Raw genomic sequence first — 24,782 nt, forward strand, 5'->3', positions numbered from 1 at the left:
TTCTGCTTTGGCAAATGTCCACCTAAATTCTAGCAAAAGTCCACAGTGAGAAGCCAATTGTAGTATCATTGACAATCCCATATTCAAGTTCTAACCAATTCAAAGGATACCAATGTGATACAAACATGAAATATGTGTACCCAGTGACTCTGCTGGTAGGATAAGCACATACTGTTACATGAATGAGATTACATTTCTATTCCGGGGGCAGGGAAGCGTGCAGCATAGCTATAGACCACCTGCGTCTGACCAGTAAAGACTGTAATCTTTCTGTGTGCTCCCTTCACTCTGGTCACAGAGACAGTCTGTGCTTCAAAGCAATCTGGTGCGCTATAATAATTTCTTGATGCATTTTTTCATGTGTATCTTGGCAGTCTAAGATGTATGGGTTATGCGGAATTTTTTTTCTGAATTGTCTCATTGAGCATCCACTATCAGAGATCTATTTCAAGTACACTAGAGGTATCACCAAAGGGGTAATATTGTACACCTTTTGGGAAAACCAAGTGTTCAGTGTTCTTCACAGCAACACAATGACTGGCAGTCAATCAAGTCCAATTCTCTGTTCACTGTCCTTTTAATGGAACTGGCTTATGGTGTATATTTATGGTGTATATCTATGGGAATCTAGAGTGATATTAATTAATTTCCATGTGCAGATACCAATTTATAAACACTGAAATTCTGAAATTAAACAACGAAGGATAGAGTCCCGCAGCAGCCAATGGAAGGTCTAAAATTGATCTTTCTGGGTTGTGATCTGTAATCAGCCCCATAGATATTTGGTTTTACTAGTATGTTGACCTTTTAGGCTTCTAAAATGATGCATAAACATAAAGATATACAGTGTTCTTTAATAGTGTTCTTATAACATATTTAATAGACTTGTAAGCTGTTTTTCCACAGAGCTGTACAGCGTTCCATGTGCCTTGTACCAGTACATTAAAAGGCAAGTCATGTTCTTTTTTGGCTCTGGGTGCTTATAATGAATTAAGCATTATTATCTTTGGTGTCTGCTAAATGACGTGCGGTGATCTGAGTTATGGATATTTGCTGTGTTTGCTAACTTGCTCAACTTGTGTTGCTTTGAAGAACAATGCTGTTGTGAATAGGATATTTAGAAAATTGGGCGTGAGGTGCCTGTGCATTTCATTAATATTTGAAAAAATTAATGCATGCAACTTAAGAAAATAATTTTGTCACAGCTGCTATGCATGTTTTGTTAATCAGTGGCAGTTTTTCTGATTGAAATGATTTCAGAGAATCTGTGCAGATCTCCCTGGATCCTAAGCTGTAGATAAGTAGCCTCCAAGATTCAGAGAAAAAGGCCCACACTGCTATGAGCACTGAGAGGTCTCTTACTGCTGGTGTGAGTGGTTCAGTATGGCACCTTAATGATCCTTGCAGGATCCTGAGCATGCTGATGCCAGAGTGCAGGCAGAGGGGTGCAAATCTCCTCAGTCTTGATCTCCAACATCCTCACACAGGATAAATTATTAATACTTATCCAACAGTTGACAACACTTCCAGCTTAATTAGATTTATATTCTGAGATCTGGCTAGAATTAAAAATCAACAGCAAAGCTCTGGACACCTTTCTGCATCTCTATTTCCTTTATAGACAACTAGCCAGTGGGAGGGAGTTGTTCTCACCGGATGCAGTGTGCTCCTCTGCACTAGGATCTGCCTGGTGAGGTTAGAGCTAACATAAACTTTACGTCAAAACAGTTTTCAATGATGGATAAGGGTTTTCAACCCAGTTGAAATTTTAATACTACTTACTTAAATTTACTCTCTGAGGGGGAGAAAAAAAAAAAAGTGGGAGATATTTTAAATTTTGAAGTATTAAAAGAATCTGTAAAAATTTTAGGTTTTGAAGTTTTCTGAAAGCTTTTTTTCTTCATCAAAGAAAGCACTGTATCTTCCTTTCTTATAAAGAGAAAGACATTTGAAAATATAGGATTATGGACATTTTTCCTTGAAATTTAAAAGATACCAATGTCAAGTAGCACTTATAAAAAATATATCAAAAATATATAAATCCTTTTCAGTACTTCTTTTCAGTTAGCTTGATTTAGATGCACGTGTTCTATATAACTATTGATAGATATTAGCGAAATATAAATCTTCTGTCTAGTGTCTTCTAGATTTAATGGGTTACTGAGGAGCAAGTTAATGTCTTTTCCACTCTTATTATCTCCTTACGTTTAAGTTTCTGTATCTGTTGACCAACAGAAACAGGGTTTTTCTGAATCCAGTACAAGGAAAATGTACGTAGGTTGCTCCAAAAGAAGTGCCTTTTGTTTACTTCCGTGGAAACTAGAACAAAGAGCATAATAACATGGCTTGTATTTCATGTTGCTGTTACCATTGCCAAAATGCACTACCCACCACTGCACTGTGCTCATTGTGTGTCCACTGTTTGGACAAACAATCAGCAAACACTGATAAAGTCAATAGGTGCAATTTTTTCCAAATGGAGGAATTTGATGAAATCCCTTTGCTTCATACACACTTCCATGTCGGACACTTTTGTTAGACTTCCTCTCTGCTGCCATCTGTCAAAGTACCTTCCCCAGAAATGCATAAATAATGGATAAGAATTGGGGTTTAGACCCCAGTCTTTTGCCTTATCTGGGAGGGAGAAGTCAGCCTTGCCTCCCAGCTTTACAAGTGTTATTTGTCAGCTAACGTGAAGAACCTGATACCATTCCAGAAAGCTGAAAGTTTCCCACTGACTCTCTCACATTATATCTCACTTCTTGATAGTAGTGAGTTATCACTTTGGGACAAGCAAGGTAAATTTTCATGTACCTACTTGAAAGTGAACGCACCAAGAAACAACTGCATGAAACATCCCAAGAGGAACTGGCCTAGAAAGACTCTTTTCTTGTCCAGTTATTCTATTTGTTGTGACAACTTGCATTCCGCTGGAGTACGTTCAGGTGACAATGTTATGCAGTTGACTTCATTACACATGACAGACCAACATCATGAAGAATAACTCATATAAAAGCCTTTAGCCCTTATCTGCTGTTCTTTTCATTCACATCTTTTGTTGAGATTCCCTGATTTTGATGCTTAGCCAGTGCCTAAAGGTACAGGGAACAGCAGGGCTACAGGGAGTACAGAGAACAAAAGGAGAAAAAGTAAAAGACTGCTCTTAAAAGACTAAAGAGCTCCTGTAAAATTTCAAGCTTAAATGTTTATTTGCTTGGATGTTTTTTTTTTCTGGGTACAAATAGTTTAATTAGAAATTTCATTGTGCTTCTGAGCTCTCCAATATATTTTCTGAAGCATCTCCTTGCTTCAAACACCAGAAAGAAAACTTTTACAATTGTCCTCATTCTTCCTTTTGTCAGATTTTTCCCCTGAGCAGGTGAGCAGGCTAACCCTCCCCTCCAGGAGCTATGTGGGTAGAATGAACTGTGGGACAGACACCCAGAGTAATTCATTGGAGTTCCTGGCTCACAGTGCATTTTTCTAAGCCAATTCAGATGTATCCTTACCTTGACATATCTGATGTCTTGTCCATGACTGCTGTTGATCCCCCTAGCAACAATATTTTGGTGACTGTCCTGTACTCCATTTTATTTCTGTGCTTCTGGTAGCCATGATGTTGATACTATAAACAGTGTAAGCTCTCGTGTCTGCAAAACGCAGGATAGAAAAATACTCTTCCATAATCTTTGGTTGCACATACAATGCTTTCCCTCAGCCTCCTGAGATCAGTTTTTCTGTCCATGTACATCATCCTACATCTTGCTTTGCATTTTCAGGAAGGATTTGCAGGAGGCTGCTGGAAGAAGCACATCATACTACTTGCCTGTCCAAGTGACACTTTGCCTCCTCTCAAAGCAGGTGACAGATAAAGCAGAGACACTCACAGGTTCTTGAGTCGGGCGTCTGGTGCCCTGGTGAATGCTGTTTAGCAAGGCTCACTCATCCTTGGAGGAAGAAAAAAAAAAAAAGTCCCTATTGTCTCTGTCTGTCACAGCAAGCTTTCCCATATCTGGAATATTTGATTTTTGCAGCCTGATTCTTGTCTGGGAAGGTAACAAAAGAGAGTGAGTTCTGATACATTTCTAGTCCTTGATTTCTGTTGACATTATGGAGAAAGTAGGAGATAAAGCTGTTATCCCCATTTGACATTTATTCAGGCATTTGCTGGGCAGACAGCATTGTTTGGAGGCTCAGTCTTCAAATGTGGTCTGTTATTGTGGAACATGGATGATGTGTAGTGGTAGGAACAACCTCTACTAAGCCAAAGGCTCATATGTACGATGAGAAGAGCAGGGAGAGGTGACTTTGAATGGGGGACCAATGTTTTGTGAATGTCATCCATTCTCACCCTGCCTTGTTTTGCATGTCTAGTTCCTCATGGATCTTCTCCACAGCCAACCTACAATATTTCAGTATCCTAGATGTACCCTATGCTGTTGCTTACAAGACTCAGAAACAAACCCACTGCAAGTCTTGCTCAAATCTCTTGCAGTGTTGGTACATTATACATTCTGAACAATCTTAAAGTAACTGGTTTCATCCCTCACCTCTTCTCTCAGGGAATAAGACATGGTTGGAGGGTGCTGGCTGGAGCAGAGGTAAAAGAGAGAGAGAGGAAGATAGGTTGACTCGATGTCCATGCGAAACAGTGGTATGCCTCTAGTGTCCCCAGCAGGGAGAGGGTGAATGTACTGGGGCATAAAAAGCAGATTTGTTGAGACAAGAGGAATACTGACCATGTAAAGGAAGAACACCTCAGCTCTGTAAGCTTGCCAGATGCTTTTTCATTTTTTCTTCTATAGTGTCCTTGCAATTTCTGCTCCAAATACAAGCAAATTAGTCTTTTTTTTTCTTTTTTTTTTAAGGGAACATAGCAAAAATCTACATAGTAGTAGTGCTAGGTAGCCTTTCCCAGAAGCAATATTCACCATCCTCACTCCCAAAATTTGCCTTGCCACTGCTTTCTGAATGTCTTTTTTTAATGCCTTAGTCACCTATCAGTCTGTTGTATCATGAAGTTTTGGGTACGTATTTGTTAGTGCGATAAAATGGACTGGGAGCTGAATGAGTACGCCAGCATGCATGCCACTAGAGTACTAGTAGGCAAGCATCTCGTAGAGCATCATGTCATTGTTTTGTTCACAATGACCCATTTTGTCACTGTTTATCTTCTGTCTTTTTCACCAAAAAGGATGCTAGGATGATGAATTCAGAGATGGCATAAGACTTCTCAGAAAGATTTCTGGACAAATTGAATTTTCTTTCTCCCTCAAATGAGATTTCTGGTTTGGGCTGTGGCTGGGCTAGTCCTGACTAGGGAAGAAAAGAGGCAGAAAAGGAGAGAGAAATGGTATTATTTGAAATGCCTGTTCACTAGACAGTTTCAATTGTTACAAAGTGAGAGCTAAGAATGTGAAGATTCCTTTCCAATGGGGAATTCCTTTATGGTCCATATGATTACAAATAAATCTGGTTAATTTTCCTTCCATCTGTGTGCTCCAAATGACTAAGTATAATTTGAAAATGTTGGAACTCGCAAGAGAAATAAAACTGGAGGGAAGTTAAGGCCATGACCATCCAGCTCAATCTGTGGGGAAATAGGGCAGCTAAAGGCACTGAGGCAACAGATTTTCATGCAAACACCAGCTCCATACATGGATATATGGAGCTGTGCCAGGGAGTACACTAGTCTTTACTGAGGTCCCTGGCTCAGCCTCCTGCAGCAGGAGGGATGCGACTCCAGGAACCAGATGTGAGTTGAGGAAAGTGAGGATGCACTTGAATGTAGCCAAATATTCTTGCAGCATTGGGCACCATCCCACAGGCCCTCACTCTGCCTCTGGTGCTAGCACCAGCTTTGTACTTCTGGTATTCTGTCACAGAGCGTACCTTTATGCCCCTGGCATTTTGCTGCCCCAGGCAACTTCTAGTCTCTCTGTTCCATGTATATTTCCAATCACGTGTATTTATTTGTCTATTTACATTATTTAAAATACGAAACTGAATATATGTCTGAACAAGACAACAGTGCTCAATATAATGAACAACTATAAAAAGATTTTACACTTCCAAACTGTCAAGTAATGAACTTGTATCAATCACACATGACTGGATTTGCACTCCATTTTCAAAATTATACAAAAGTGAAAATGGTTGTTATTATTTCTGGGAATCAGCATTAACATGTGTAAATGGGCCAATAACTACAATGCCTTTAGTTTTTCCTGTCTGAGATATTAGTGAAGTTTAGAAATAGAAATAAACTCCAAACACTAAACAATTATACCTGCTCAGCTCATAGATTTGATTCTTCTTATTTCTATACATCCTCATTGTTTATCCTGTATCATGTGATTGCTTTGTTTGTTTGTTTTTTATCTGAAGTAAAATTTGAAAGTCACAGTCAAAAGTTACAGGGTTACAGTCAATGAAACAAGTGTAGTAATGGTTTGTGTTTGTAATGGAAATGGTTCTGGTATTTTCCTCACTGTGTTTAAAAAATAATCATCTAAACAGAAGATAAAGAACAAACAAAATCCAACAATTAAACATCCCAGAACCTAAGAAATGATCAGAGAGAGAGCCACGGAATGAGTCTGTTGTTTTTAATGTTACATTAGCCTTAACTGATTCTAAATGAAAGACTAAGTACGAGAGCGAAAGAAAACAACAGAAACTTCAAACAAACATCAGGAAGTACATGACCAAGAATGAATGGCTGGATTGGTAAGGAAAGTTCTTGAGGAAAAAGTAACAATCTTTCAGAAAATAGTAAACAGTGATGCTAAAGGAAGTACAATGCTAAAAGCAAAATAATAAAAAAAGCTGACCTTAAAGAGTTCTGTGAAAAGTTGTATTGTTTTCATCTACCATTCATCTGTTTACATTAAGTTCTTACAAATTTAATTTCCCACTCTTGGGAAACTGAAATTAGTCTTCATATTGAATTTAATATGCAGACAGGATTGATTTTTAATGCTAGATAATATCTCTCAACATGTTGTGCATATTTGTTGGCTGTTGTAATTTATTTCCTGTTGTTTGTACTTGAGTGGTTCCCCTTGAAGTGACATCTCCTGGAAGCTTCTCCACGTAATGTTGTTTCTCATTTGAGTTCTGACACTTCCACATTGCAGTCCATTGTTTGCATCCTTTGAAGCACACAGATGGAGGAACTTATTCAGTCTTTTTACAAAAACATTGACGATATTTTGGAACACATCAGGTGACCAAATAAATTTCAGCATTTCTTTGTTTTGTACTGGAGACAATAACTTAGATATTTCTGCCAATATTCCTCTATCTCAAACAATATAGTGTCTTTTTGTAATGAAATAAGAGGGCTCTCTGTCATATGCTGGGTCTGTCACATACTGCAAGACAACGTATAGTTGTAGATGCTGTTGCCTTGAAGTAGAGTCTGAGGGTTTGGCCTGCCCTCAGTGTTTTTTCATAGAATCATAGAATTGCTCAGGTTGGAAAAGACCTTAAAGATCGTCAAATCCAACAAGCAAATAAAACAACTGTAAGATGAGAAAAGTTAGCGTGTGAATTTGTGACCTCATCTTCAGCCAGCTCAGAGTCAAGGGTAATAAGGCAGTACTGTGTAAGGACTTGTCATACAGACTTAGCGTCTACTCAGCGGTCCTCTGCTGCACTCCAAATGTTCTTTCCCTGCTCTCAACAATTGTTATTTTCTTTCTTCCTCTAGGTCAAATTACATTTTCACCACTTTTCAGTTTTGTTCACACTCAAGTTTCCTTAGTTAAGTAGTAAATGAAAAACTTCCATAATTATTCTATCTTTCAACCCTTTGAAGCAACTTGTAACTAGCCAAAATAGAAAGTGTTATATTGTGTTTATGCATAACCTCAGGAACTGGGGACTATGCACGGGGCACTTTCACATTTGCAGCTTTTCTTACAGAGCACATCTGTCTCTTCTCTGCTTCAATACCTAGTTTATACCTTTGTTCATTCAGTGGCTGTTTGATATGAAAGAGGATATTTTGTCACTTGCCACTTGGATTATTGAAATAATCTTTGCCTCAGAGTGGTATTCTTCCAGGAGTCACAGTTTCAAATATATTTGGACTTAACGTTGTTACTGCCAGCATCTCGTTGTTACAAGTACCTTTTTAAGGATATCACCTTAGTTTACCAAAATTTTTGGCATTCCAGTAGTTCTCCTGTCATATGTTTCTAATCTAACTGTGTCATAATGGCTTATTTCCTATCCTCCTTTAATATTACCTTTGGAATATCCTCTAGAGACAAACACACATAAGAAATTCCAAGGGCAGGCCATGAGATATATCATCAATCCAACCCTGCTTCTTTCTTATCCGGTAATTGGTCTTGTTTTCTAGTATCCCTTAAATTAGTATTCTTGTCAATTAATATTCATGAGAACGAGGAAAATATTTTAATTAAACTGAGAAATGTTGTTACAGTCTGCTGTAGACCAATATGTCAAAGAGGGTACAGCTTAAAATAATATTTTACTGCAAACTGGTCATCTTCTTTCAGTTCTTCAAACTATCCAAGCTCCTACTCCTGTGATGTAGAGAAACGGTTAATTTTATCCAGATGTATACAGGAGGATGCATTTCACTTTTATTTTGCTAGATCAGCTAAAATTTTTGTAATTGCCCAGATGCGGTCCAAACCTGGAAACATTTACAAAGCTATTTCTTTGTTGAGCATATAATACTACCTTGCAACCGAGCACAGGACAGGCCCAAACCTAGCTGAATGAGGATAGCCTTGCCTAAAGCACTGACAGGATTGCTTATGTACTGTCATTTTTCCTCAGCTTTGCTGTTGGAACACTCACTAAATTTTAAAACAAACAAAAAAAAAAAGGCTGGAAATAGGGACCAGAAGCAATGACTCCAAAGGGCTGCCTTACACTGATGTCTGTCTAGCAACTCACCACTGACAAAGCTGAAGAAAAGTTTAGCCCAGCACTAGACAGCCATATTTTTAGCCTGATAGACCCGAAACAGTTGTGGTAGCAGAGGCTGTGAAACTATTAAGTTTGGAACATCAGATCTCCCACTTGGTTAAACGTTCAAATCACCATGCATAGTACACTGTGCATGTCCACTACCTCCTTTTTGAAGAATGGTTTAGTGGGAGCTATTGGTAATAGGTGAACGGTTGGACTGGATGATCTTTTAGGTCTTTTCCAACCTTGGTGATTCTATGATTCTATGAAAATACTCTTATTAAAGCTTTATATATGAAAGGAGAAAGTTACGTTATAAGATAGACAGACTCTGACCTTGAGCAGGGCTAAAAGCATCTCTGGAATCAGGTAAGAAATTCCAGAAAAGAAAAATAAATAATACCTCTGTTCATTATTATGTGTTAAATAATACTTCTGTCCTTCTTAGGCAGCTTAAAGGCTTTTTCAGACACCTTCTTGTGATATCTAATTCTTTACATACATGTGTAGTATTTCTGATTTGGAAGTTTGTACTCAAGTCCAGGGAGTTCACTCAGTGAATCATATATCCTCTCTTTTCAAGAATATTTCTTATCTACCACATCTTTCTGGAAATATAGTTCTTGCTGAATCTGTTTCCATTCTTCCTCAAGTTTATTACAGAAAGCCTGGATGCTCATTGTATCACCTGCTTCTTTTATCTATGCAGTATTGGCTGCATCTATTGTAAATAGTAAGCTCTTAGCAATGCAGTGTTCTCAACCCAGAATCAGAATAATAGCTTTGAACCTCAGGAATTATTTTGAGAATATCTAAAACATCATGGTTAACACATCATGCTGAACTAATTAAATCTCAACAGATATAATCCGTCTTCTAGATATGGTCCTTAATTTAAAAAGGTGTCACAACAGATTGTTCTCTCTTTCCTTCCAGACCTGTGTTTTGTTATGTACTAGTGTAAATAAAAGTCTTTAATAACACGAGATCATTTTGTAAACTACTTCTCCTTTCTCTACCACTTTGCCAGCAAGTTTAACTGCTTTCCCAATAGGCCATGCAGAAAGAATGAGTGGAAATAGGATTTCCATTCATGTCCCTGTCCATCTGTTGCTTTCTTTCCAGCTGTTCTTATTTCACCCAAATCAGTCTTTTCTGATACCTTTTGTTAATAGAGAGTAAGAACTATTATTTAATTTGCTGACTATTCTATGTTAACTTTTAAACAACTCCAGTATGTTCACAGTTAGAATGTTTTTTTCTGGTAGGAGTGGACAAGGGAGAATGATAGTGTAGCAATTTAATCCAAATGAGTTTGTTAGGTTGATATTGTTATAGCAGAAAATGTCATTAATGAGGAAATATGCTGTACAATCTGAGATAAAATGTTTAATTAAGAATTACTGATGTTATTCAGATATTATTGCCTGAGAATTTGGATAAAAGGAGACCTTAATATTTTGTGACTCAGTAAATCTAAAATTAAAAAAACTGGAGACCTTAAGGAATTTCAGCCAATCATCTGATTTTTCCTGGCTGAAGTTAGCCAGTTTGGGTTGACATCAATCTCTCATAACATGCTGTGTCTTTGAATATTCATAATGTAAACATTTTTCTCTTTCTATCCTTTTTTTCTATTTCAGGAACACCTTTCAATCATCACTTAAAACTAAAATGAAAACTAATCTACCTTAATTCACTGCTGTACTTTTAGCTAAACAGCCGTCTGGGTGAAACAAAGAAACATAGGAAGTCTCATCAAAACTAAGTTCTTTGGGGAGGGAAGAAAGGGGAAAGGTGTTTTAAAATCCCAGACCTAGAACTAATGCACAAAGCTGTTACGACTCATCCTGCAAAAACTGATTGCACCTTACAATGGTGGAAAGGATCTCAGCCTATTTCCAGCTGGGAAAGCAGGGTTGTTTTACTGCAAAAGTAAAATGACAGGCAATACTTGTTTTGTTTTTGTAGATGGCAAGGAGACTTGTGTAATATCTCTCATTTCAAGAAAACAGATAAAGTAGGAATACTGAGGGGACCTGTTTCTACCTGAGTGAAGGCAAACATTTGTTTTCTGCTTTATCTTGCATTTCAGAAAGATATGGGAACTCAGAAAGGCTGTAAGAATCTGGATCCTCAATAGCAGGATGCATATTACAATATATAACAATATAATATAACAATATAATATAACAATATAATATAACAATAGCATGTTGATGCTTATAGGAGACCTATGGAGCTGGGTTGTGGGAAGCTTGTAAGTTTGTTTTAATTTTTTTTTTTTTTTTTTTTTTTTTTTTTTTTTTTTTTTGCTAAAGTATATGGATCTCATATGGGGATTTGGAATTTTGTATCAGGGTTCATGTCTTTGATGCGTCCTACAGCAGTCTGATTTCCTTCTGCAGACAAGTAGTACTACTGGAGGCCTGTTATGTGTTTTCTCTGTTTCTTTTTTTCCCCAGAAATAACATGCAACAAGATTTTGTGAGTCTTCAAATAGACCATTTGGTACCAACGTGGAAAATATAAATTTTAAGTAGTCTGTAATGCTCAGGATTCTGGGAAAATATATTTTTAAATTAAGAGCAGTCTAGTAATGAAAAGAGAGTATCAAATTTTCTTCTCTATTGAGTTTTCTCTCTTACTCCTGCTTTTAACAACTACCTTTAATTTTGCCTTTTCTTTTTAGTAAATGGATAGTGTTTAGTGTTGCACACAAGCATTTTAGGTAAAGCTTAAACAGTAGCGTTCTCTTTTCAAGGCAAGTTTTATTCTATATGGAATTCTGTGATGAACGGTTGCTGTATGCATATCGTTGACTGTCAACACTGTGCTGCAGTCTCTGTATCTTCTGAGTGGATACCACGGTAGGCTATTCCATAAAAATTATTGTTCCTAAACTTGATTATGAAATGGCAGAGAATCTGGGAGTAGTTCCTCAAACCGCATATTTCTTTAGTAATTAAGCCAACAATAGAAGATAATCTATTTATTTATTTATCTACTATTTATTTGTTTATTGACATTTTTTCAGCTCTCATTATCATGTTCTACTATAAAATTACTTCAGAAGAAAACTTGTTTCCATCTTGCTGCAAGATGTGCCTGAGATTAAAATCTCTGACAAGTTAGATAAATTAGGACATCCTCACAATGGGGAAGCCCTAACTTTATTGCACTCAAACATCAAGCTTAAATAAATGAGTGGGATTTGTGCTGTGTGTACTGACAAGTATGTGAAGCTGAGCACAAATGCATGGAAGTTTCAAGGGAAGTGGAGTGAGGAATTCCCAAGCATGACTAGAGCTGAGTATCTCAGTTCAGTCTGCTGTCAAAAATGACATAATGACAAAATGGTATTAGAAATCATAGATGTTAGTGATCTAGAAAGTGATTGTTTTAAAAAGAGTATAAAGGATGTCTGAAACTTATTTTTTTCAGTCTATCCTGTGCTGACTTTGTCCACAGAATTTCATGTGTGTCTTGTCACAGGCAGCAATGAAAGTCAAATTAGCAGGAACAAACCTTCATCCTGATGTTTTCCTCTGTTCAGAAAATAATAGCTAGATAAATTTACTAATATTAGTATGATCTAATTCCTTATCCATATTAGAAATTAGCATGAAAAACTTCTAAAGTGCCTAATTGCATAATAGGTTAACATTATCTGTAGTTTCAAAAAATACTAATTTTATTAAGGAAAAGAAATTAGCAGCTTTCTGGTCCAGGAGACAGTGTTATTCAATCAGATGCAATGGTGTTTGTCTATATGTTTTTCTGAAGTGTAGTCATGTTTAGTTAGTCTATCTGCTTTCACTCCTGTGATCAAATTCAATTTGTAGTATTCAGATGCTTTTTGAAAATAAATAGGATTGGCTGAATTTATGGAAAACTCTATCTAGCCTCTGTTTTCTCTGCATGTATTACCTGCTATCACCATGTTGTCCAGTTCTGACCAAATATTATAAAGAGATTGCAAAGAACCTATGGACTTTCAGGTTTAGCACAAAAATAAGAGCTGGATTTCAAGCTTAAATATCCTCTTGTATCATGCTGTTTGTCACCAAAAGCAGTTTTTTTAAAAACACTATCATTTGGTACCACAAAACTTGCAAGAAGGGGAAATACATTATCTCAGCTCCAGCAATAGTTTATAATGAGAGCAAAGCTTGTTAAATATGATCTGCCTTCTACTGCATAATTAGAAGGAGAAAGTGCCAGGTTTTTTAAAGTAGCTTAACTCTGCTTTTACACCAACATTTTAGCTGACAGGAATAGATTCTACAGCTCCAATGGCATGCTTCTGCTTCCAACAGATAAGAAAATACAATGCACAATACATTAATTTTGCTTCTAGTACATCACAAAAATGATGCCAAAGTTGTAATGACATTAGCAGATACTTGGTATGGATGTGGATGAAATGTTCAGCATGCTGTGTGCCATGTACAGGGGAAATTACAAAGGGTTTTGTATATTATTTATTCTCTCACCCCCTTGAAACACACAAATTTTGTGGTGGTGATTTTGGCTTAATATATTTTTTTTGTCCTTTTTTCCTTATTTTCTGTTCTTTTCCCTTTAATCTACTAGACCTAGTTCTATTTGAACTGTTTGAGAATATTGTCCAAAATGTCATAGACTGCTGTGGTAAATTATACATAACACACATTCAGAAACCATAAAATTGTGTTCCATGTTTCAAATTGTTTTCTGTGACCTTTTTTTCTGCATCATGACCCTTTTTCATAGGCAATTGTTTGCATCATCAGTTCCACCTGTTCTTCCAAGGTAACTATCCCTGCTTTTTGCTGGGAAGAAACAAGTAGTAGTAACAAGTAATATGTGTCTTGCTCAGTGCATGTTGATATGAGCTGAAAAATGTGATATCATAACTAGTAACAACGAACTTAGCAGTTTTCCAAAACAGCCTGCTCAGTAGCTTGCTATTAATGTCGTGCACTGCTCTTCCTGGCTATGTTTACTTAATTGTCTAATTTTTTTTTTCTGTTATATTTCTCCTTGCTTCACTAAAGGTAATACAGCTCTTTCTCATTAGTCCAATCCTCTTCCTCAACCTAAACCAAAGCTGCTGGCAGTTTCTATGCAGATTATGATGCTTCGTTCTTGATTTCTTCACCATCGTTCATAATAATCAATCTTGATCAATTTATAGAGAAAAGTAAAAGCCTGTCTTATATTTACATTTCCAAGCCCCTCTCCCAACCTCTCACCAAACTTATAGCATGACGACTGCATGGGTGTTAATAATGCTGGCTTATTTACAGCAAAGAAAGAAATATAATTCCATCCTTAGAAGTGGAAGTTGTTTCAACTTTTTGTAAACTCTCTCCTAAAATTTTATACGAAACATTCATATAAATTCTTCTTTCCAAGTGTTTTTCCTCATCCTTATTTTTATATCTGCTTATAGATCCTCTTTCTGAATACTTGTGTCGTCAGTTCCAATTGTTGTTTTAAAGTTTTCATTGTCCTTTCCTAAAGCTTTAGTCTGAGCAAGCACTACTTCTCACATCAGGTAGCAGGTAAAATTTGTCTCATATCCATTGATCTTAACACTTTGTTATGTAAAAGTGAGAGTTAAGCGTCTATGCTGGAGACATTTTTTGGAAAGGCTTCTGTAGACTCTAGAAAGATAATATGTTAACTCCTGACTTGTCAATATATGTTAACGAAGTGAGAGATACTTGGAACCCCTCTTCTCTTCATTGGGCAAATCTGTATGAAGGCTAATAGCACTCAAGCGGCCCAAACTCTGTACACAATCAGCTGCCTCATTTCCAGAAGTAGGTAGGATGCTCTGAAAGTAATGCAAGAGAAAGCTTTATTTGCATTTTGGAAAAAGAAATATATCAATTCAAAGTAAATTTAAAAAATGAAACACACTGTTAATTAATTAATGAAGTTTCTCTGGCTTGCAGTGCACCTTTTAAGAAAAATATATATATATCTTTTAAAATAAACATCTCTAAAATGTGCTCAGTCATAAGGCAACATCTTCTGCTTCATTATTAGCTGACTTTAGTGCTGTATAGTTATTTATGGCGCAGGCTGAAAGTATAAATGTCTCTTCATTAATCTATGACTCAGGCTTAATGAGTGCTGAGATTTGGGGTTTGGGGATCATTAATGCAGTCTTACCATTTACCCAGCTCTGTGACATCACCACCACTTAACCATAACCTTGTAAATGAACAGTATTCTTGCCATCTATTAATTGCCTCCTGGGAGTGAAGTTCCTTTAAGCTTCATTCAGTGTTGCTTTTTTTTGTGTGGATTCTCAACCATTAATCACTACATTCAGGATTCACGGCTGTTCAACGTCAGAGTTATGGCCCCAGGATAGGATTTTTTGTTATTATTATTTTGTGACACATTTTAACAGGGAATTTGGAAAAATGTATGTATGTTGAATTCCAGCTACCAATTTCCCTCCTGTCTGGACAGATAACACTATTGTCAGTTGCTAAAGAAAACATTGTTATATATTGAATAAGAAAAAATATTTTAGAGAAGAAAAGCAGAATGAAATCCAATGACTTCTGAAGTTATCCATCCTAAACATAATCATAATCTTGCCAGGCTTATGCTAACTACAGTAACATTAAAAATAGTTTAGAAATGTTTTGGTTTCATAGATGCAGGGATAATTGTAAGCTGTTTGGAAAAGGGATGCTTAATTCAACATATTTATTGAAAGTAAAAATAGAGGGAACTGTGTCCTTAAACCAATTATTAGATCTGCCAAATCTCTTCGCTGTTAATTTATACTGACCTCAAAAATAAAAGTAAAAATCTGAATGCTAATAATACTTTTCACTACCCTTTTAAAATTACCTGTTATTTTTTCAGATCTTGAGATACCAGAGATCTATGTGATATAAATTGCTGAGAAGTATCCTTGAAGAAAATCTTGGGTTTAGACTGGAAGTTTTTGCAAAATCACTTTTTCAGCTTCTCCTCTTATTCTCTAACTGTATGTATGGAGACTGCTTCTTACCAGCCTACTCTGAAGATCACAGGTTGCTGTGAGGAGCAAGGTACGTGTTTACATTTACTTAGCATCCTCTAAATAGCCCTGGTAATTTTACATTTTCTTAAGAGATTGTTTTGAGCAGTAGGTGCCAAAGCATGGAGATATGCAGTTAATTGCCCAAATACCATACAGTAGGACTGGAAATTGCTATCCCATCATGAGATTCAATGCAATAAATTAAATTTTTGTGATCTGGCATCCCCATTGGACCAGAATATATAACATAAGGTATTGAGACTGCTGTCTGTCAGCATTAAGTGTATTACATTTCCCAGTTAAATTGATTGAGTTCTGGTCTTTTGCCCTCTTTCAAGGGCAAAATGGCTGAAAAACAGTGTCTTTGAATCATTTTGAACTTCTATTGAATTTCCTCCATAGAAAGATACTCGCTAAAGAAAGTTTTCTGTGTAAGCCTTAAAAGTAAGTTTTAAAAAAACTGTTAAAGACTATCCTTTACTGCTGCTATATTGTCTAGAAGCACTGTAGGTATGTTAGAAATGCATACTTTTTGGTGAATATTTTCTGCTACTTTGAACAATCTTTTTTTTCTCTATTTTGTAAGACTGAGGAAAAAAAATTGAAGACCTTAAAAGGAGAAAATAATTCCTCTGTGTTTACTTAAGATGACTTTATACTGGAGCTTTGTGTGGGTGTAAGGTAATGACATAAGCAGCTTGTGCATCTGTTTTAGTACGAGGGCTACTCCAAAAGTAATGCTTCCTATTTTATTATGTTGACCCACAATGTCAGAGGCAGATGGTTGTGGTACAGCAGTAGAGGTGAATCTTCCCACCAATATTCCGTTACATTTTCTTGCTCTGAAAATTGCCTCTGTGACACAAGGCAGCAGAGGGGCTTTCTGACAAAATGGAGTCTGACATGGAATTGCAGAAAAAGCAAAAGTGTCACTCTTGTTCATGTTGAAAAATAGTGTCTTGTAGGTGAGAATGTTCTTTATCAAATAGTGTTATTGTGCTTTTTGAATACATTCTAGTTTCCATGGAAATAAGTAAGATGCGTTACTTTCAAAGCAAACTATGTATAAATGGCAAAGAACATATACCTATTTCCTGAACTTCGATGGCACTGGGGATGTACAAATTCTACAACTAAGGCTGATAGTTATAAGAGTAAAAGCACCAGAAAATCACAGGGCCACAGATAATAAAAAAGTAGGTAACTTTTAGTTTGTACAATAAACCAAATAGGCCTTGGGCTTTATATGCTGTGACGAGAGTGAAATCAACCAAGGTGGGGGGAGAGATGGGGATGATATGAATATGGAAGACAGAAATGAAAATGTATGAAAATATCCCATTTTTTTAGATAGTATATTTAGATGGTCAATTATTCTGTAGTTAAAATTTTCCCATGTAATTTTATACTAGTTTAAACTTTCACTGTAAACTGGTAAGTTTTGTTTAGACAAAATACAGTTGATTTAGGGTTTTGTATTTTTTTTTTCTTTAAACTGTGAGTAAAGTATTGTATGACAGCCTCCATCTGAAAAATACTTGGAGATGCAGTCCTCACAGAGTAGATCATGTTGTTAAAAGTAAGGACCTTCATTTTAAGCTTTATATAAATGAGCTGGTAAAATGATGAGGAAGAAATCAAATAATACTGAAATATCCTTCAGAAGAGCAATAATGATAAAACCAAAAGCCATGCAAACCTTGTGAAGAAAGGAAAAGACAGACCACTCTATAGTTAATCATACTTCAGACTTAATCAGCCCAGGAGCTGCAGTGGTCCTGCTTCAAATCATCCTCTGTGGGAACTTACTTCTTTCTCCTCTGTGAAAAGATCCCAGGCTCTCAAAGGGGAGGTGCCAGTATTATGTGTCCAAAGCTGCTATGGTGTGAATACATGTCTATATGTCCTGGTTTCACAGTCTTTGAAGTCTGGTCTAAGCTCTAGGAGAGCTCAGGCCCACCTGGGAATGCATGACTTGAGATATGGGATGTGACAGAGGATATGAAAACTTGAATGGGTCTTCAGGTCTGAAATTATTTAAAGTATAGAGTACATTGTCAAGTTCTGGCCAGATGTAGGAAACTGGTCATAGCTGTCATAGCTATAAATTATGATCTTGTCCCCAAGACATAGCATGACATCACTTACAGCTATATCCTCAGAAAGAAAGAAAGAAAGAAAATTCTCAGGAAATGTGAAAGGAAGAAAAAAACTTAGTATTCAAGATCTTTAATTAGTTGCATTCAGAACAAAAAAGGCTGTGACAAGTGAATCACACTGAGGCTTTTCATTTAAAATATGTTTTCCCCATAAAGCTCAAAATTCTGTCACCAGAGTTGTGACAAAGGTGAGGGACAGAGAAGTCTCTAAAGAATCACTGAGAAGAGGAAAATGAGGCTAATTAATAAAGCTTTCTAGTGACTGGAGAGTGGTTTAGCTCCTGCTGGATCAGATAAACAAAGCAACTGTGTTAAAATGGGAGGACTAGAACCAAATGACCTTTAAGATCCCTTCCAATCCAACCAACTCACGCCGTTCCATGATAATTCAAAAGTGTAGTGGAGAAAAAAAAAAAAAAAAAAAAAAAAAAAGAGAAGTGGGAAGAGGATAAAAGAGGAAAGAGAAAACTCTGACAAGATTGTTGAGAAATGTATTAGGTTTAGGCAGATGCATAATGTAAAATTACTACGTAAATAAATTAATCATTGCAAAACCAGTAGAAGGAGGAAGCATACAACAAGCCATAGCACTCCTCCCTGACTGCCTATGGAAACCAGAGCTATGAAGGGGGACAGGAAGGTTTTGCTTTTCTATTTGTCCCTCACAGAGATCAGGTTCCAACACAGCACGCTAAGGTGTCTGCTGCATGCCAAGAACTGTCTGAGAGAAAAGGAAAATGTTCTCCTTTGTTTTTTTTAGGTGAGCTAGCGATGTCTACCTCAGAGGATCTATGTTCATAGGTCCTCGCTGTCAACCTAGTGACCTGCTGCAGAATTACAGGATATCCCAGAGTTAGAAGCATGAGGCCTAACTCCTTAAACCTTGCCTCATATTTAGGCACTTATCTTGTACCTATGTCTATAGTAATGAATGAGTGATAACCTGAATTAATTAATCTCTCTACAAACTTTAACAAGAAATAAAAAGATCTGAAGAAATAGCCTAAGGGGATATCCTGTACATTCACTCCTTATCCTCCTCTGCTTCAGCCATCCATTAAAATGGAACATAGCTTTCTTTTCCATCAAGCGTTACAGACTAATTATAGGTTCTATTGAATGGGACCTGGACTTTTGCTATAATGGAACTTCAGAATATATAGATTGAATTTCCAACCAGACTAGAATTTCTTCCTTATATTAGTTAGAATGTTTGTGAAAGTATCCTTACCTAGCTTGTTTGGAAGACATGGTTAGCCAAAAAATTTGAAGCATGATGCACATGAGGTTTTTAATTGCCTGACTGCTACACTTATATAGTATGCTGTGTGTGTGCAGAACTGCTGGTACAGTTGTATAAATGTACAAGTTGCTTTGCATTATGCATTTATGTTATGTAGAAATGGAAGTTGTACTTGAAAGTCTGAACCTCCATTTGGCCTTTACTACTTCATAAAATAGTTCAGCGTAGCTTAAATATGTGCTTTTCTGATTTCAAGGTATAATACGCATTCTTCTTCAGCCTCTTAAAATCTTATGAACCTAGAAGAATACTTTCAGGTTACTGATGGCTTACTTATTAATTTAGTTGCGTTGAGCAGATAGTTAACATTGAAGTATACATTGAAGCTTTTGCTATTTTCTTTCCAACACCTCACCCTGAAATTCAGCTCAAATATCCAAGCAAGGTTAAAGCTATTCTGAAGGATTTAGTGATAAATCTACATGTTAAAAATATGTGCTGTAGGTAGCATCTACTATGTCATTGCTTTTGTATGCTTAATTTTGGAGAGTCCGGAAGGCAAAGCTGTGTGACTCAAGGGGTTAGAATTTTGAAGACTTCGTAACTTCATAGCTGTATGTCTGAGTATTCTTTTTCACTGTTGTTGGGTTGGCTTTAGGTACTGGATCAGTGGTCAAACTAAGTTTGTGAAGCTTAACAACTTGATCTGTATGCTAAGATTTGTCAAAATCAACAATATTTTTTTGTTTGCACTGCTCTTAGCATTTTAGAAATGAATTCACTTGAGTAAAAATGTTCTGAATGCACTCACAACCACTAAACAGACAAAAAAAAAACCAAAAAACAATAGAAACAAACATGGGAAGGCTACGTTTCAGTAGGAATGTTCTGATGTAATATGAGGAGAAAAGGGTTCTTTCTGAAGTTAGACATATGCATCTTGTAAAATGGCAATTTCTTTAAGAGTGTGAAAACTAAATTGACACTTAGAAGATTGTTGTTATAAATTATTTCTGCCTCTGTGCTTTCCTGGCTTGGTAAATGAGAACAGAAAACATCAGAATTGATCAAACTTACGCCTACAAAAGCATCTCTCACATGCTTAGAAAATGTGGGTTATAAGCCTGATCCTACTGCCATTAGCAAAATTTTAACATCTAATTTTAGCTAAGGCCAAGGTTCAGGATTTTATCTGTTCTACAGTGAAGGCATTTGAAATGAAATCATAAGGATATTAAATACATTGGCAAATGACCCCATGAATATAAAATTCTATTTAAATTTCAGCACACTTAAACTAAGTTTAAATTTTCCATGTTCACGGACAACTGTTTTTTAGCTGCCAGTTCAAAGTTACTCAGGATAATTTTTTTTTTTTTTAACCAATGTCTGTTTAACACCTGGACTCTTACCTGGTAAAATTTACTGTTAAGGACGCAGTAGACCCAGTAGATTTTATTTTCTTGAGTAAGAACTCTTCTGATCTAGCGTCCTAAATCAGAATTTTCAAGTAGTATTTATTGAACATGATCTCAACATGACAGTGAATCAGGACTGGCTCATCAGGTAAATCCATTGCCACTGGCAAATGCCAGCTCTTCCCATCAGATCAGTGGCATAATAAGGGTGACAAGACTGAGAGCATCACAGGCCAGCAGCTCTGAAATAGTTCTTTCTAGGTATGTAGTAGTTTCTGTGAGAATTCTTTGCTGCCTGTGAAGGGGCTACAAATTAATCTGGGGCCAGGATGATTAATGTACAACCCTGTCCCTAAGATGAGGCTCTCTTTCCTGTGGAGGATTCTTTTCTTTCATGGTCACCCATTCTCTCTTGGGAAACATCAGCTTGCTGAGGAAGCAAGGGAGTGGCTCTATTTTTAACAAGTGGGGTGGACTCTCACAACAACACACACAACATGTAGAAGCTCAGCACAAAGTAGAGAACACATTTAAAAACAAAACCAAACAAATAAAAGCTTAAATGATAAAATCCTGGCTCTTTTTGGTCAAACACACACATTTTTCATCACTGGTACACAAAGTCTATCCACAAATCCAAGCATTTTGGTCAAGCATTCAGAAACCAGCAGAACATTCCTTGGTACCTGAACCATGTACACAATAAACACATAGATTTTTGTTAGAAATTTTACTTATTATTTAGATAGTAGCCCTAGAGTATAGGTCACTTTGAAATAGACAGTTATAGTTAGATAAATTTTGGGTGACTACGATATGCCAGAAACATATCCAGAATTATGACTTGGCCCTAGAACTGCACCACAGTACTTGTACAACTATATTATTCTTATTTAAACAGAAACAATATTCAACTACTTTCTAACACATAGTTTTTCAAAATCTGTTGAATTGTTGAAAGATGAAGTGGAAAAGATGATCAGAGGGCTGGAGGGTCTCCCCTACAAAGACAGACTGGGGGAGCTGGGCTTGTTCAGCCTGCAGAAGAGAAGGCTGCAGGATGACCTTGTTGCAGCCTTCCAGTACCTAAAGAAAGCCTACAAACAGAAAGGGACTCAACTCTTTTCAAGGGTAGATAATGGCAGGACACAGGGGAATAATTTTAAGCTAAAGGAGGGAAGATTTAGGTTGGATATCAGGGGAAGTTCTTTACCAAGATAGTGGTGAGGAGCTTAAATAGGTTGCCCAGAGAGGCTGTGGATGCCCTGTCCCTGGAGGTATTCAAAGCCAGGTTGGATGGGGCCCTGGGCAGCCTGGTCTGGTATTAGATATGGAGGTTGGCAGCTCTACGTGCAGCAGGGAGGTTGGAGCTTGATGATCCTTGAGGTCTCTACCAACCCAAACCATTCTATGATTCTATGAAAAAAAAACCTGAAAAAAAACCTCAGGCTTTGTGGAAGTTTATTACATTGGAAGAAAAAACAAACAAACAAACAAAAAACCAGAAATTTCATCTACCAAGTTGGCTAACACTGTCAGTAGGACAGGACTACCAAGAGATTACTTGTAGAATACTTAGTAACTGCTGTTGTAAACGTAGAGGAGAGCAGCTTTGCTGTTCAGTGTTCATTTGTGTGCAGGCTTGGAGAGGCTCTGCATTCAAAATGAATTCAGTAAACACAGGCAATGTAATTTCATCTGAAGGTATTTCAAAGCGAATACATTATTTGTGTAATTATACAAAATCGGGAAATAAAAAGTACAAAGTCCAGGAATCAAAAATACAATAGAGTTATGGCCAGATTAAAGTGCACTGCAGAATGTCAGTGACAACTGTAATGTGTTACTTCATTTCGTTTTCTACTTTAGTGACAAAATATTTTGAAATTAAACTATATATATATGCTAAGAGATGACATTGAGTAATACAGTATTCATAAATTGATAGTTTGCTGAAATACATTATGCATAGGATACACTATACGAACAAAGAAATTATAGTCCATCCAGTTTAATATCCAGAGTAGATAAAATTATGAAAGCTATATAAAGGCACAAGCACATTCAGTAATGATGACAAAGATCTGTTATCAGCTTGTCATGTAAATTAATAAGTCAGGTGGAACTAATAGTTGTAGATAAAAACTACAGTCTTTTACAAAGTGACAGATACCATTCCTCCTGGCTGAATTAGAGATAATACTCAAATGTCCAAAGAATGTGAGAATGACTGTTGTTGTCCCTTCATTTTCCTTCCATTAGTTAAATAAAACTGGAGAAAGTCATTGCATTTAAAACTTCTGAGTTAATCAGTATAGTCTACAGAGACTTCATTCAAATCTTAATTCAGTGTTTCACTTCAAAAAGTGATGACTTCTCTACTGAATTTCTATCATAGCTGATAAGAGATATTTTAAGGATTTTACATCCTTCACCTTAATGTTCTTAGAACAGTTAAAATGTACTTTTTTTCCTCGTTTCATCAGAGAGTCATAGAGGGGATCAGGTTAGAAGGAACCTCCGAAAGATATCTGGTTCAAATCTCCTTCTCCTTCCTGTAGAACTATTTTCCCAGAATCATGTCCAGGTGGCTTTTTGGTATCTCCTGTGAAGGAAACTCCATAGCCTATCTGTGCAACCTGTGCTGTTACTCTTGACTCCTCTCCCTCGTACCAAGCAGCACAGGGTTTTGGAGATGGGTTTGTTCAGTCCACAGAAGTTGCAGTCTGCTTTGCTTTCCTTCTCATGCTTTTGCTGTGCTCTGGAGGGGGCTCTGTATGAGTTTCAGGCTTTCAGGATAAACCTGCTTCAGCACGCGTCCTTTACGGGCTGCAGGTTTTGTTAAGAGGCCTGTCTCTGGTGTCTAGAGTACCTCTTCTTCCTCCCCTGACCTTGGTTTTCTCTATCTTGCTTCTCACATGCAGTTATTGTGCCTGTGTTGTCATCTCTACTACTCTGCTCTTTGGTCCCATGCCTATTCTTTACTAGGGATATCTCCTGCTTTTGTCCAGTCCCGAGAGGAAAGCATTCTCTGAGCTGTTCCTGCCTGCAGCTCCTAGCAAGTGAAGTTAGGCACTTAAACGCTTTCTGAGGGTTTGTCTCAGGATTGCTTCAGGAAACTTAATCCTTACTAAGAAAGTATGAAGTTATATCCTTAAATGAGCTTTGGTTCACGTAGACCTAGAGAGTTCTCCCTTTCATTTTGGTAATGGTTTGCCTGAATACAAGGAGTAACCTCAATATATGACCTGTGCTTCTGTTCTTTCGAAATTATCAGTGAAATATTCTCATTAGTAACTCTATCAAAGGATATTATTGCCCCATTGTTGTTAAACTGAGAGGAGAAACTTGAGAAGTGCCTTTCATTTACTTACCCATTTCAGTTGTGGAGAATAGTGCAGGATGACTCAGACTAGTATTAGGTTTAATATCTTTGATCTTCTTTGTTTGCTTTTTCTTTATGTATAGCATTGAAAAAAAAAATAAATCTGAAAAACCCATCCATTTGTTAGTCTGATGGACAATGGATACAAAAATAGAGAGAGAATACAGTCACAATTTCATAAAATATCACAGAAGTCAAAATTAGAATAAAAAATGTGGAGATGATACTTTGGATCAAAGACAAAACAAACTTGTTTTTCAATGGATCTGTGTTACCATGAACCCACTGTGATACAACTTTTTCAACAGGACTGAAAGGTATAGCAAATAATGATTTCTTAGCAGCTCTGCCATGTGTAACCATTTTTTTTTTTTTTTTCTTGACTAATTTAATAACACCAGGAGTAAGAGAAATGATTCAGGAATCCCGAATTTCTATACGTTGAAAGGGCTATTGCTGCTGCACGAACACATTAACTGTGGCATTCATAATATGGAAATAGAGAATACATAGCTGATAAAGCCCCAGAAGTATGTGGTGATAAAAGGGTACCACAGTCCAGGGCACTGTAATGTCGAAAGGAAGGATC

At 36.8% G+C, this 24,782-nt stretch overlaps 1 long non-coding RNA gene across 1 annotated transcript in view; it reads left to right on the top strand.

The window, feature by feature from the left end:
* Positions 1–24,782, top strand: part of LOC146544928 (uncharacterized) — a 123,823-nt gene that overhangs the window by 52,544 nt on the left and 46,497 nt on the right. Inside the window, exon 6 of the long non-coding RNA XR_014882099.1 lies at positions 15,829–16,016. This is a non-coding gene — a long non-coding RNA (uncharacterized LOC146544928). The remainder of the gene's footprint in view (positions 1–15,828; positions 16,017–24,782) is intronic.

The sequence above is a fragment of the Meleagris gallopavo genome, chromosome 2 (assembly GCF_905368555.1).
Source record: "Meleagris gallopavo chromosome 2, MGAL_WU_HG_1.1, whole genome shotgun sequence".
Classification (NCBI taxonomy): domain Eukaryota; kingdom Metazoa; phylum Chordata; class Aves; order Galliformes; family Phasianidae; genus Meleagris; species Meleagris gallopavo.